The sequence below is a fragment of the Danio rerio genome, chromosome 19 (assembly GCF_049306965.1).
Source record: "Danio rerio strain Tuebingen ecotype United States chromosome 19, GRCz12tu, whole genome shotgun sequence".
NCBI classification, from domain to species: domain Eukaryota; kingdom Metazoa; phylum Chordata; class Actinopteri; order Cypriniformes; family Danionidae; genus Danio; species Danio rerio.
The window spans coordinates 13,350,286-13,362,360 of NC_133194.1; the positions used below are offsets into that span (position 1 = coordinate 13,350,286).

Consider the following 12,075-nt stretch of genomic DNA (forward strand, 5'->3'; position numbering starts at 1 on the left):
AAACAATAAAAATATATTGGTACAGTAAACATGTCAAGCTAAATAATTCAAATGAATCGTTGACTTCTGCTGTCTTCATTTGTTTTAAAAACTGATTTTTTTATTACAATTTAAAACTACATTTTTGGATTTTTTTTTGCTGGAGATACTGTTGTCTAAAAAGCATAAAATGGTAATATCGTACACATACCTTAGGATCGGTGGTCACACTTTACAACAAGGTTCAGTAGTTAATGTTAAGTAATGCATTTTCTAACATGAACAAACAATTAACTAATACATTTACTACAGTATTTATTTATGTTCATAAACGTTAGTTAATGAAAACACAGTAGTTCATTGTTAGTTCATGTTAACTCATGTTGCATTAACTAATGTTAACATGCATGGACTTGAATGTTAATAATACATTAGTAAATGTTCAATTATGATTAATAAATGCTGTACAAGTGTTGTTCATGATTAGTTCATGTTAGTAAATGAATTAACTAATGAACCCTATTGTAAAGTGTTACCGGAAAGGTATTGCAAAACATTTTGCTGGTTTTAAAACTTTGACCTTTTCAAACAGCGGTATACCTTGAAAACGGTTATTATTCCATGCCTATTCTCTACTCACACAAGCTCACACACTTAAACATTTAGTAGAAAACAACAGAGGTGTGTTAGAGTAGGGTTAAAAAATGAAATCTAGAGAAAGGTATCTCTCCAGGAGATGGGTTGGCTACACCTGGTTTAAGCCTCATGCAGTCTAGGACATATATCATTAATGCGAGACATTTTTCAACATTCACTCCCATGCTATTTTTGCACAGAATAAGTTGCCCACCTTGTGATTTTTCATTTTGTATGTGTAGCGTAAGCTTTGCCACTTCTCTTTAACCTCCTCCACTACAGTGCACACACACCTGGTTAAAGGTTTGAGGAAAAATTAGGTCAAATGAAACTCACCATCGATTTCTATTTGATCTGCAATTCCTGTGTGATCAGCTAGAGATTTTGTGCTTCAACTTCAAGGTGTCTTTAACTTTAGCAGCTGAAGACACACGAATTAAGATGCCAGTCACATTGGTCAGCCAGTTTTTAACATAAAAAACCATCAAACCAAAATAAAAAAGCCTCTGGTGTTTTTTAAAAAATCTTTTATTATGTTTTTATGCCTGCTGTTTTGCGGGTCAGTGTGCACACTCATAATGACACCCTTCGATTAGTAATTAGGTGTTAAACATCAGCGATAACTGCATGAAATTGTCTTGGTGTGCACCAGCCTAACAGACGCTAACAGACAGCCTAATAGACACTCTTTTAACTAATTAACAGACAACCTAACTGACTAATAGACACTCTATGCCAGTGGTTTCTAACACTGGTCCTAGAATGTCTCCACATTTGAGTTTGTTGTCCATATTTAAAAAAAAAAAAAACATTTGGAGTTTTTATTAGTGAAGTATTTCTCAATTCTGTTCTTTCAGAATTTCATAAATTTATTTCAAGTCTTGAAGTTTCTACTAATGAGCTGAAAATATAAACAAGTTGTGCTTGATTATGTACCATAAACAGAGGTGTTGAGTTCTTCTGGATGGCCAACAATTGAGTTATGCCCCAGCATACCTAACTGTGGGATCTTGTAGTCTTTGGTCAGCTGGTTCAGTTAATAAGGATTGGTGTAAAACTTTGCAGTACACTAGTAAAACTTCAGAAGGCACTGAATTGAACTGAATAGAAAAGGAAGCTACTGTCACTTATACCTATTTGCAACAATCAGCAAATGACATGAAAGGAGGGCTGCATTATAAGTCGAAATGAAATCACAAAAAAAGCTGCTATTCTCATGCACATCTTGTCAGAGAAACATGGCTCTGCGATCAGTTTAGTAGTGAATCTCTGCCAAAGGACAGAAGGTGTTCTCACCTGGAAACTGCAAATACTCAGCAAAGAACAAATTAAACAGAGAATTTGATAGCCATTATTGATTAAATGTGATTATTAAATACACAACTGCAGAATCATCTTACAGTATTGTTTATTTCAGACACTTGACAAAGGTTATGAAGTAAGTTTTGAGTAAAAACATTGTTAACTGGTATTTCTATGAATTGACTGATGCTGAGTTCACACTATGATTTTAGCGCTGATTTTTTGCTCACTTCTGCATCTAAAGCCAGAGGCAAATCAGTGCTTGTTCACGTTAGCAACAATCATACAGTGTGAATTATCAGAGAGATTATTAGAATTATCCGAGAGAATCGCTGACGTGTCGATTTAAAATCATGCAGTTTGAAATGAGCTCTGCCTTAAAAAACACATCATCGATGACCAACATCAATAAGAGAGCAGAATACAGGTCAGTGCAGAGTTCAGGGAGGTGTTATAAACTTCAATGTCAGAATAAATAACAGTGTGTCTGCACGGTTTAAAAATGTCTTAAAATGCCTTAAATCTCAAAATCTAAATTTTAGGCCTTAAAAAGAGTTAAATTTACTGACATATTCTGCTGTTTAAAGAGAGCTTAATTTTCCTTTGTTTATGTGTAGCTAATCAATCTGGCTAACACCCATATAATCATCAACAATCCATCTCCATAAAACTTTTAACTTTTTATTTAGAGGTAATTTTTTACTCTATTTATCATAATGGTTTAATTATTTTCTTTACAAAAATGTTTGTTTAAAAGTTCTCCATGTATTTACTGCTGAGGACACCGAGCTGGACAGATTGTTGTGCATAGATTATTATTGTAGTTTTTTTAAACTTTTAAAACATTTGTTCTTTTTTTTTTTTTTTTAAAGAAAGTTTGTTGGGAAAAAAAGTGTATGGATTCACGTAGAGTTTGCTTGTTTTTACACAATATTTAAAATATTTTGCTAAGAAACATCTAAAATAGTTTATTTTTATTATTAATTTTTATTAATTGTAATATATTTTTTGACAGGGCAAATCAAATTTTTTCCATTTGGGCCGTTTGAAAAATTCCTCAGCCCTTTATGAGTTTAAAATTTGATTAATAATGCTCTTAAAAATGTTTTGAAAAGTCTTAAATTTAACTTTCATTTGCAGAAACCCTGAAATAAGTTTTACATTGGCATTAAACAGAAACAAAGGAACATTTGCTTGATCAGCTGCAGCAGCAGCAGATTACAAATTATTTATTGACCTTTACCTATTTTTTCTCTTTTTACACTGCTCCTCCAAAAATATTTCCTCCTTCAAAATCTTTTCATTTTTGTCCTTTTGCTTTAAATCATAATGAAACCCCAGACCATTAGAATAGCGAACTATTCATTCATTCATTCTTTTTCTTTTCGGCTTAGTCCCTTTATTAATCTGAGGTCACCACAGCAGAATGAACTCCAACTTTTCAGCACATTTTTACACAGCGGATGCCCTTCCAGCTGCAACCCATCTCTGGGAAGCATCTATACACACTCATTCAAACTGATACACTACGGACAATTTAGCCTACCCAATTTACCAGTACCGCCTGGCTTTGGACTGCGGGGGAAACCGGAGCACTCAGAGGAAACCCACATGAACACAGGGAGAACATGCAAACTCCACACAGAAACGCCAACTGACTCAGATGAGGCTCGAATCAGCGACCTTCTTGCTGTGAGGCGACAGCACTACCTACTGCGCCACTGCGTCACCCAATAGCGAATTATTTAAAATATTACTGCACCATTTCCAGTCTCAAACATGATTTTTTTCACTTCTCTTATTTGTTTGTAAGCCAGTGTTATCAGTGATTGCTTAGTGTAGTTGTGGAGTGTGTATCCTCTTGTCACAGATCCATTGTGCAGTATGAACGCAGCAGCAACTGAACACTACCCAAGATAGTCATGCAGTGTGAAAACAATGGCGATACGACAATGATGAAAATCATGCAGTGTGATCTCGGCCTGAGAAGCAATGCAAACAGCTGTCGAATCCCAGAATGATTATCTTCCATTTTCAAGTCAAGTCATTTCACCAATATACAGTGCAGTGCACGGTGAAAAGAAACCATGATCCTCCAGGACCACGGTGCTACATCAAACAACATGAATTGAAAACATAACACAGGACTACAAACTACTATACAAATGTAGAGGAATGTAATAAAATAAGATAAGATTAAAAAAAATAGGCAGCACGGTGGCGCAGTGGGTAGCACAATCACCTCACAGCAAGAAGGATGCTGTGTTTGTGTGGGTTTCCTCCAGGTGCTTTGGTTTCCCCCACAAGTCTAAAAACATGTGGTATAGGTGAATTGGGTAAGCTAAATTTACCGTAGTGTATGTGTGTTTCCCAGTGATGGGTTGCAGCTGAAAGGGCATCTGCTGCATAAAACATATGCTGGATAAGTTGGCAGTTTGTTCTGCTGTGGCAACCCCAGATTAATAAAAGGACTAAGCCGAAAAGAAAATGAATGAATGAATGAATAAACCAAAATAAAAATTAATAACAATGAGTACAGTTTGTGCAACAGTGAGTACAAATATGACAGGACAGACACGGCAGGACAAGAAACAGTTCCGCCAACCAGTACATTACGGATGTTGTGCAAATATTAGAGCAGATATAAATACTGTACATGTAAACATTTGTCATTGAGGTAGAAAATGTTGTACAGAGCAGTGTAAAAATAGCAGTTGCAAATATTCCTGTTGTTGTCCATTATTTTTTTTTTGTCTGTGTGTGTGTGTGTGTATCTTGATGTTTAGATGTGATTTGAACATTGTGTATCTGCAATGTTTTGTGTAGGTTGTCAGTGAACTATAACTCTGTGTAGTGAACGCCGGTCCATCTAATAATACACTTTATAACAATACATTTTATTTATAATGCGCTACATCAACAGAGAAATCAAACATGCAATAAAATACAAGTATACATTAAAAAAAGTTAAAAACATTATATATATAAAAAGTAAAAAAAAAAAAAATATATATATATATATATATAAACATATATACAATATTCGTGCAAATGTGATATTAGAATCGAGAAGCAGCACGACTGACAAAAATAACCATGTTCGCACGAGCAAAAGAATGGTGAATACAGAATGAGAGCATGATCACTCGCGCTAACAGCTGATGTGATGCGCGCGACTGTTAAAAAGCTCCCGTTTATAACTGTGTCAAGAGGAAGCGCAACGTGTGCGATTGGTTCCCTTTGAAATAGACAGGCCAAAGAGCGAGCGATGGTCGTGCACCCACAGTCCTGCTGCTTTCAAGAGCTCATTATTAAAAAAATACACATATTCCTTTGTAAGCAGCAGCGGTCACTGCTTTCATTTTAATTATTCTTAGATGAGATTGTTAACAGGCCTAACATTAACCGTGTGCATGGAATGTTTCACCTGCTTTCTTTTGCTTACAGTTATTTTTGTTAATATGGTTTAATTATCTTTTCTTTTTTTTTTTTACAATAACATTGCTTTAATGGGAGATTATGTGTAGTTAACTGCCCCCGTTTATGTGTAGTTAACTGCTGATCTGGGACTTTTAGCCAGGACAGATTACTGTGCATCTTTCAGATACTTGACAATAATTATTTTTTTTTAAATTTAATGTTTTTTTTTAGAGAAAAGTTTTGTTAAATTAAAAAGTGCACCTATAAAGCTATATTTTCCTTGTTTTTATACATTATTACACATAAAAATTGTGGCAAAAAATACTAATTTGGTGCGCTCAGAGATAAATTTGGTAAATCCTTAATTTTGAGCCCTGAAAAGTCGGGGAAAAAAAACCGCATTGCATTGTGACACAACCCATTTGCTCATGCACACTGAGCAAGCTAATACACAACACACACAAGATGTTAAATGCATGAGACACAATACATAACACAATATCTAAATCAAGCCATTTAGCATGTCAAAGTCAAATTTAAGCAAAAATATATTTTTCCAACAAGAAAAGTGTGGCTTGTGAAAATGGCGAGTGGCTAGTAATGTTGGAAATCTACTAGCCACAGTGGCTAGTGATCAAAAATGTCAATGTCAAGCCCTGTATATATATATATATATATATATATATATATATATATATATATATATATATATATATATATATATATATATATGTATATACATCTTCTTAAAACTAGCTGGTGTGGAAGCATTTCTTACAGGGTAAGGGAGAGCATTCCATAACCTAGCTGCAGCAACAGAGAAAGCTCTCTCCCCCATTGATTTTAGTCTACAGGGTGGTTGTTGAAGAGTGAGAGTATCGGGAGACCGCAGGGAGCAATAAGGTGTATACTGAGAGACTTTTTTACAGATATAGGAAGGAACGGTACCACGTAGAGCTTTATATGCAAGTGTGTATATCTAAGTGCAGATGCTGGTGATTTAATACTGATTACACATCTGGCTTTACTGACAAAATGTGAATAAAATCACCTTCGAACAATTGTGCAGAGAAAGTACACATTTCTGAATGCAGTGATGTGTAAGATTGAGTTTGCATAGCTGGAAGCATTTATGCGCTTGTGTTTGTGTAGATTATGTATCAAATTTTCCCAAAAATCATTAACTACATTACTACTCAACACTCTTTGGTCTGAAATGGCTCTATGACCAATGTAATTCTTGGCTTCGGAGTTGTTGGTTCTGCATCCATCAGTAGTTTGAAGATTGACAGTGCTTTACAACCCAGAAGCCCTCAGGGCTCTTGGGAGATTGGTTCCTCTTGGTTTCCCTTTGCTTGATTTTAGATGGTTTGTTTAATAAATGGCTATACACAACTTGGGCAACAAAGTCTGCATTGAGATTTTTAACAGACACATACATACACTCACCGGCCACTTTTTTAGGTACACCTTACTAGTAACAAGTTGGACCCCCTTTTACCTTCAGAACTGCCTTAATTCTTTGTGGCATAGATTCAGCAAGGTACTGGAAATATTCCTGAGATTTTGGTCAATATTGACGTGAGAGCATCACACAGTTGCTGCAGATTAGTCAGCTGCACATCCATGATGTGAATCTCCCATTCCACCACATCCCTAAGGTGCTCCATTGGATTAAGGTCTGGTGACTGTGGAGGCCATTTAAGTACAGGGAGGTCATTGTCATGTTTAAGTAGTCATTTTAGTAAATTAAAAATGAGATTGTTCTAAAAAGTAAAAAGAAAACTGCTGTACTTAAATGTAAAGTATTGACATATAGTAGGCTATTCATCGAGGAAATGTTCCTTGGAACTCATAAATATAGGCTATATGTCATCATATTCATATATATACAAAATCTCCCATTCCACCACATTCCTAAGGTGCTCCATTGGATTAAGATCTGGTGACTGTGGAGGCCATTTAAGTACAGTGAGGTCATTGTCATGTTCAAGCAGTCTGAGATGATTCACACTTTATGATATGGCACGTTATCCTGCTAGAAGTAGCCATCAGAAAATAGTTACACTGTGGTCATAAAGAGACGGACATGGTCAGCAACAATACTCAGGTAGGCTGAGTTGACTTGATGCTCAATTGGTACTAATGGGCCCAAAGTGTGCCAAGAAAATTTCCCACACCATTACACTACCACAACCACCAGCTTGAACTAGATACAAGACAGGCTGAATCCATGCTTTCACGATGCTCGGTTGGAACTGCAGCAGATTGTCTTGACCTTGTCTTCATGCCTAAATGCATTGAGTAGCTGCCTTGTGATCGGCTGATTACAAACTTGTATTAACGAGCACCTAATAAAGTAGCCGGTGAGTGTATTTCTTTACTCTTTTGACATTTGGACAGATTGCCTTCAATCTTAAACTATAGAGTTAATTAGTTATTAATTATTTAATAGTCATTTATCAGGCTTTTTTAATCCGCAGCTGCAAACTTTAAGATATTTCAACTGATTTAACCTGGGGTTAAAAAAGGGTGCGATAATGTTTGAAGATCCCAGCTCAGATTTGATCTCATGACCATGACCTGGCGTGGGGCAGCTATGAATACAAACAATTCTCATCTTATTCTCCGTCTTGTCACACCTTAAGAGAACAGTCATCTTGAGCCTGTTGCTTCTTGTCTTCTCCTCATCTCCAGTAATCAGACGCTCTGCAATGTCCTTTGTCAAGCTTTGGCCCCAAGACTTTCAAAGCCCGGGAGCACCCTGAGGGAATACTTCAGTCGTGATGGCAGCCATGTTTGTTTTAAAGGAAGACTCCACTCTTTTGGAAAATGCTTATTTTACAAGTACCCCAGAGATGAAACCATTTTTAAACCATTCAGCCGAACTCCAGGTCTAGCAGGAACACTTTTATCTTAGCTTAGCATAAAACATTGAATTGGATTAGACCAGTGGTTCTCAAACTTTTTTCACCAAGTACCATCTCAGAAAAAAATTGTCTAAATGAAAAATGGTCTAAAAGTTCCACCATAATAATAACCAGTATTAAAATACAGCAGCGTATCATGCCTAATTAAGCAGCTACAGCACTACACAGTTAAAAAACATTATTTAAACATTTAAACATTATAAATAGTTTGATCATTAACACTGTAATGTGTTTACAGGTAAAAAAAATTAAATAATAATAATGTTTGAAATAAAATGTGCTTTTAACAAGTAAATTAAAAATGAGATTGTTCTAAAAAGTAAAAAGGAAATTGCTGTACTTAAATGTAAAGTATTGACATATAGTAGGCTATTCATCGAGGAAATGTTCCTTAGAACTCATAAATATAGGCTATATGTCATCATATTCATAAATTTGAAATACATGTTTTATGTTTTTGTATATCGTTGAAATCTAAACATTAACTTGTAGGGATGTAACGGTATTGTAAATACCGTCATACCGCAATATTAAATTTTTTCGATATTACCGAAGTCGCATGACTCGGTAAAACTATAGGTCTTCTGAGAAAATTTGCTCAGGCGAATGAAGCGAACGGGAGGTAGCTGAAACTTCATTTCCCATCAGCCCCGGCGTGGCCATAATCCTTTGCGGTCTGTTGTCGCTACAGATCCAGTAATGCGGAAATGGAGTGTGCTGCTAGTAGCGGAGATGAAAAAAAGATGGAAATGATCGAACCTAAAGCGGGTGTTGTCGTCGCGCGCGTGCTGAATAGCGGTGCTGTCGCGCGCGTTCTGATCAGCTGTGTTGTGGCGCGCGTATTGTAAAGCGCCGAGGGGGGGTTGAGCGCGCATACTCAAGAGAGGTGTTATCGCGCGCCTACTGAAGGGCTGGACTGGACGGAGGTTGTGTCGCGTCGCGGGGGCACTTTTGATCGTTTTGGAAGGGCATTTTCTATCCAAGACTAAAAAGGGCATGTACACTGCACAGGTTGAGCCCTATGTGTGCACATGCCTGCAAGTTGGGGAATACGACTAATAACAATCATGGGGACTGCAGAAACACAGCACACTGTTCAGATTGATGCAGACATTGACTTGTACCGCAAAGAGATCTCTATCTCACTCATGGTTTGTCCTCTCAAGTGGGGGAAAGACAATGCACAACGTTACCCCACTGCTGTCAACATGGGCCAAGTCATATCTCTCTTGTCCCAGAAACCTCAGTCCCAAATGAGAGGGTTTTTTTCTGTTGCAGGGGACATTGTAAATACCCAGAGATACCAGCTTTTACCAGATTATAGTTATATGATAATTTTCCTTTAAACCCATCTCTATCTAAGTGAGTGATTAAATGTTAAATGTGATGAGTTTTTAACAATACTAAATTGAAACTTTATTTTTTTTACATGGTTTAATAATTTTTTGTTATTAAAATTGAAGTTCCTGTTTCAAAGCTAACAGATAGATGGCTAATTTGTATGTCATTGACACTTTTGGCACTTTTTTGGAGTATTTTCAAAAGTTTTTTTTTTCCTGTAAATGATTCAATAAATACCGTACCGTGACATTTATACCGAGGTATTACCGTACCGTGAAATTCTGATACCGTTACATCCCTATTAACTTGTATTTTAAATACATCAATTGGATTTACATATCTAAATTAGAAATTAGATCTGCTTACTGCTTGTTATAGCCTCTGTGTCAGAAAAGCAAGTCATTAAACCATAGATCAAATGATAGAATACATAACAAACATGAGAAATTAAAAATAAAATAAAAGGTTTAGCCTATTAAAATCGATTTACTGATCACATCGGTGTTATCAAACGTGTCAAAGGGTTAAAAGTATGTTCATTTTTTTACTTCAATTATTCAAGAATTACTCTGTGTACCACTTTAAGGAAGCCTAAAGGGGTGTCCCCCCCAAAATTTCAAAAAAGACATTTAGTAGTTTTTCTATGTAAAACGACTATACTGTAGTTAAATCATGTCCTAAAACCAACAGACAATGAATTTTTTTTTAAAGTGTTTTATGCCAAGCTAGGCTAAAAGTGCTCGCCCCAGACTTGGAGATCGGCTGAATAAATTCAAAAATTGTAAAACTCAACCATGTAACTCTAGGGGAGTTACGAAATAAACCCTTTTCCAAAAAAGCAGGGTGTTTTTTAAACCTAGCAGTCTTAGATGGGGCTAAGTGAAAGAAATTTTGGGGGAGACACGGTGAACTTTACGTTACAAGAGGGAAAGTGGTGGATTGGTAGATGGTATACAGCAGTATGCTGAAGCCAAGTAGGGGAGACAGTGACTGAAACCTGACACCTGCACAGTTGGGATTTGAATAGCAGTTGAGGCGGGATTGTTCCTCAGGCTTGGGGCCATGTTACCAGAGCTGAGATTTGAATGGGGCTATTTAATGGGGGGAAACTCACTTCCAGACATAAACGGGTGTGCATGGAAAACTTTGCAAAGGTGATCCATTGGGAAGGGTTTTGCCCTAATCCTTAAGTTGTCCCCAAGTAAGACAGGTGTTAGGTTTGCCTAACATGAAGATGAACGCCCCAGTAATGAAAGCTTATTAAATTACAAAGATCCTCGTAACTTAAGTAAGGATTTCTAATTAGCAAAGGAAATCAGCACTATTATGACCACTTACACTTAGGGTTATTTATTTATTTATTTATTTTTTACCAGATTTTGAGCACGTCAATCTGTCTTTGGGTAGATATTTCAATTTCTAAAAATTTTTTGTTGAATTGCTGAATGCCTCCTTAATTATAAGTCGCTTTTGACACAAGCGTTTGCCAAATTACTAAATGTAAAAGTAAATAAGAAAGTCCATACTGTGCATACAACAACTTTTCTACGACGAGTACGTGTACATTATTAAACAATGCTTAAGTTTTTAGTGCAAATTAGTGCTATTATTTGTTTTTCATGGAAAATGAAAGAAGTATTTAAAGAGATAATTCACCCCTTTACTTATTAACCGGTTTGAGCTTCTTTCTGTTGCTGTACACAAAACATATTTTGAAGAAAGCTGGAAACCTTTAGCTATTTACTCTCAGAGTGTTTATTTATTGTTTGCTATGAAGATAAAAGATTACAGGTTTTCAGCTTTCTTAAAAATATACACTACCGGTCAAAAGTTTGGGCTTATTTTTTTAAATGTTTTTTTAAGAAAAATATTATGTTCTTCTATGTGGCAATTATTAATTATAAAAAAATGTAGATCTCTTAAAATTATTATAAAAATTTAAATAACTGCTTTCTTATTGTATATGTGGTTGCATTTCGGAAAAGATCATGTGATTCAGAAGACTGGAGTAATAAAGCTGAAAATTCATCTTTAATATCAGTGGATTAATTTGTTAAATAAATGATAAACTTCTTTTGAACAGTAATTTAATAGTGCAATATAACATTTCAAAATTTTACAAGTTGTACTGTATTTTTGATTAAATAAATACAGCCTTCGTGAGCAGGAGAAGTTTATTATAAAACATAAAAAAAATCCTACTGACTCCAAACTTTTGACTGGTAGTGTGTATTTTAAGTGCATACAGTGACAGAATTAAGTTAACCCATAAAAGTTTGTAGGCCCTTTAGAGTGAATAGATAAATTCATACATTTATAATACATTTTTATTTTTGGGTGAACTATCGGTTTAAGGAGTACCAGTCAAGAATGTAAAGTTAACTTCTGTAGCTAAGCTAGCATAGACAGGCTGACTCCAGCCAAATCTATAAAGTAATGACGTGTAGACTAAATCACAGACGTGTTT

General features: G+C 35.6%; 1 protein-coding gene across 3 annotated transcripts in view; it reads left to right on the forward strand.

The window, feature by feature from the left end:
* grhl2b (grainyhead-like transcription factor 2b) overlaps positions 1-12,075 on the forward strand; it is a 57,636-nt gene that overhangs the window by 10,644 nt on the left and 34,917 nt on the right. The window lies entirely within an intron of this gene.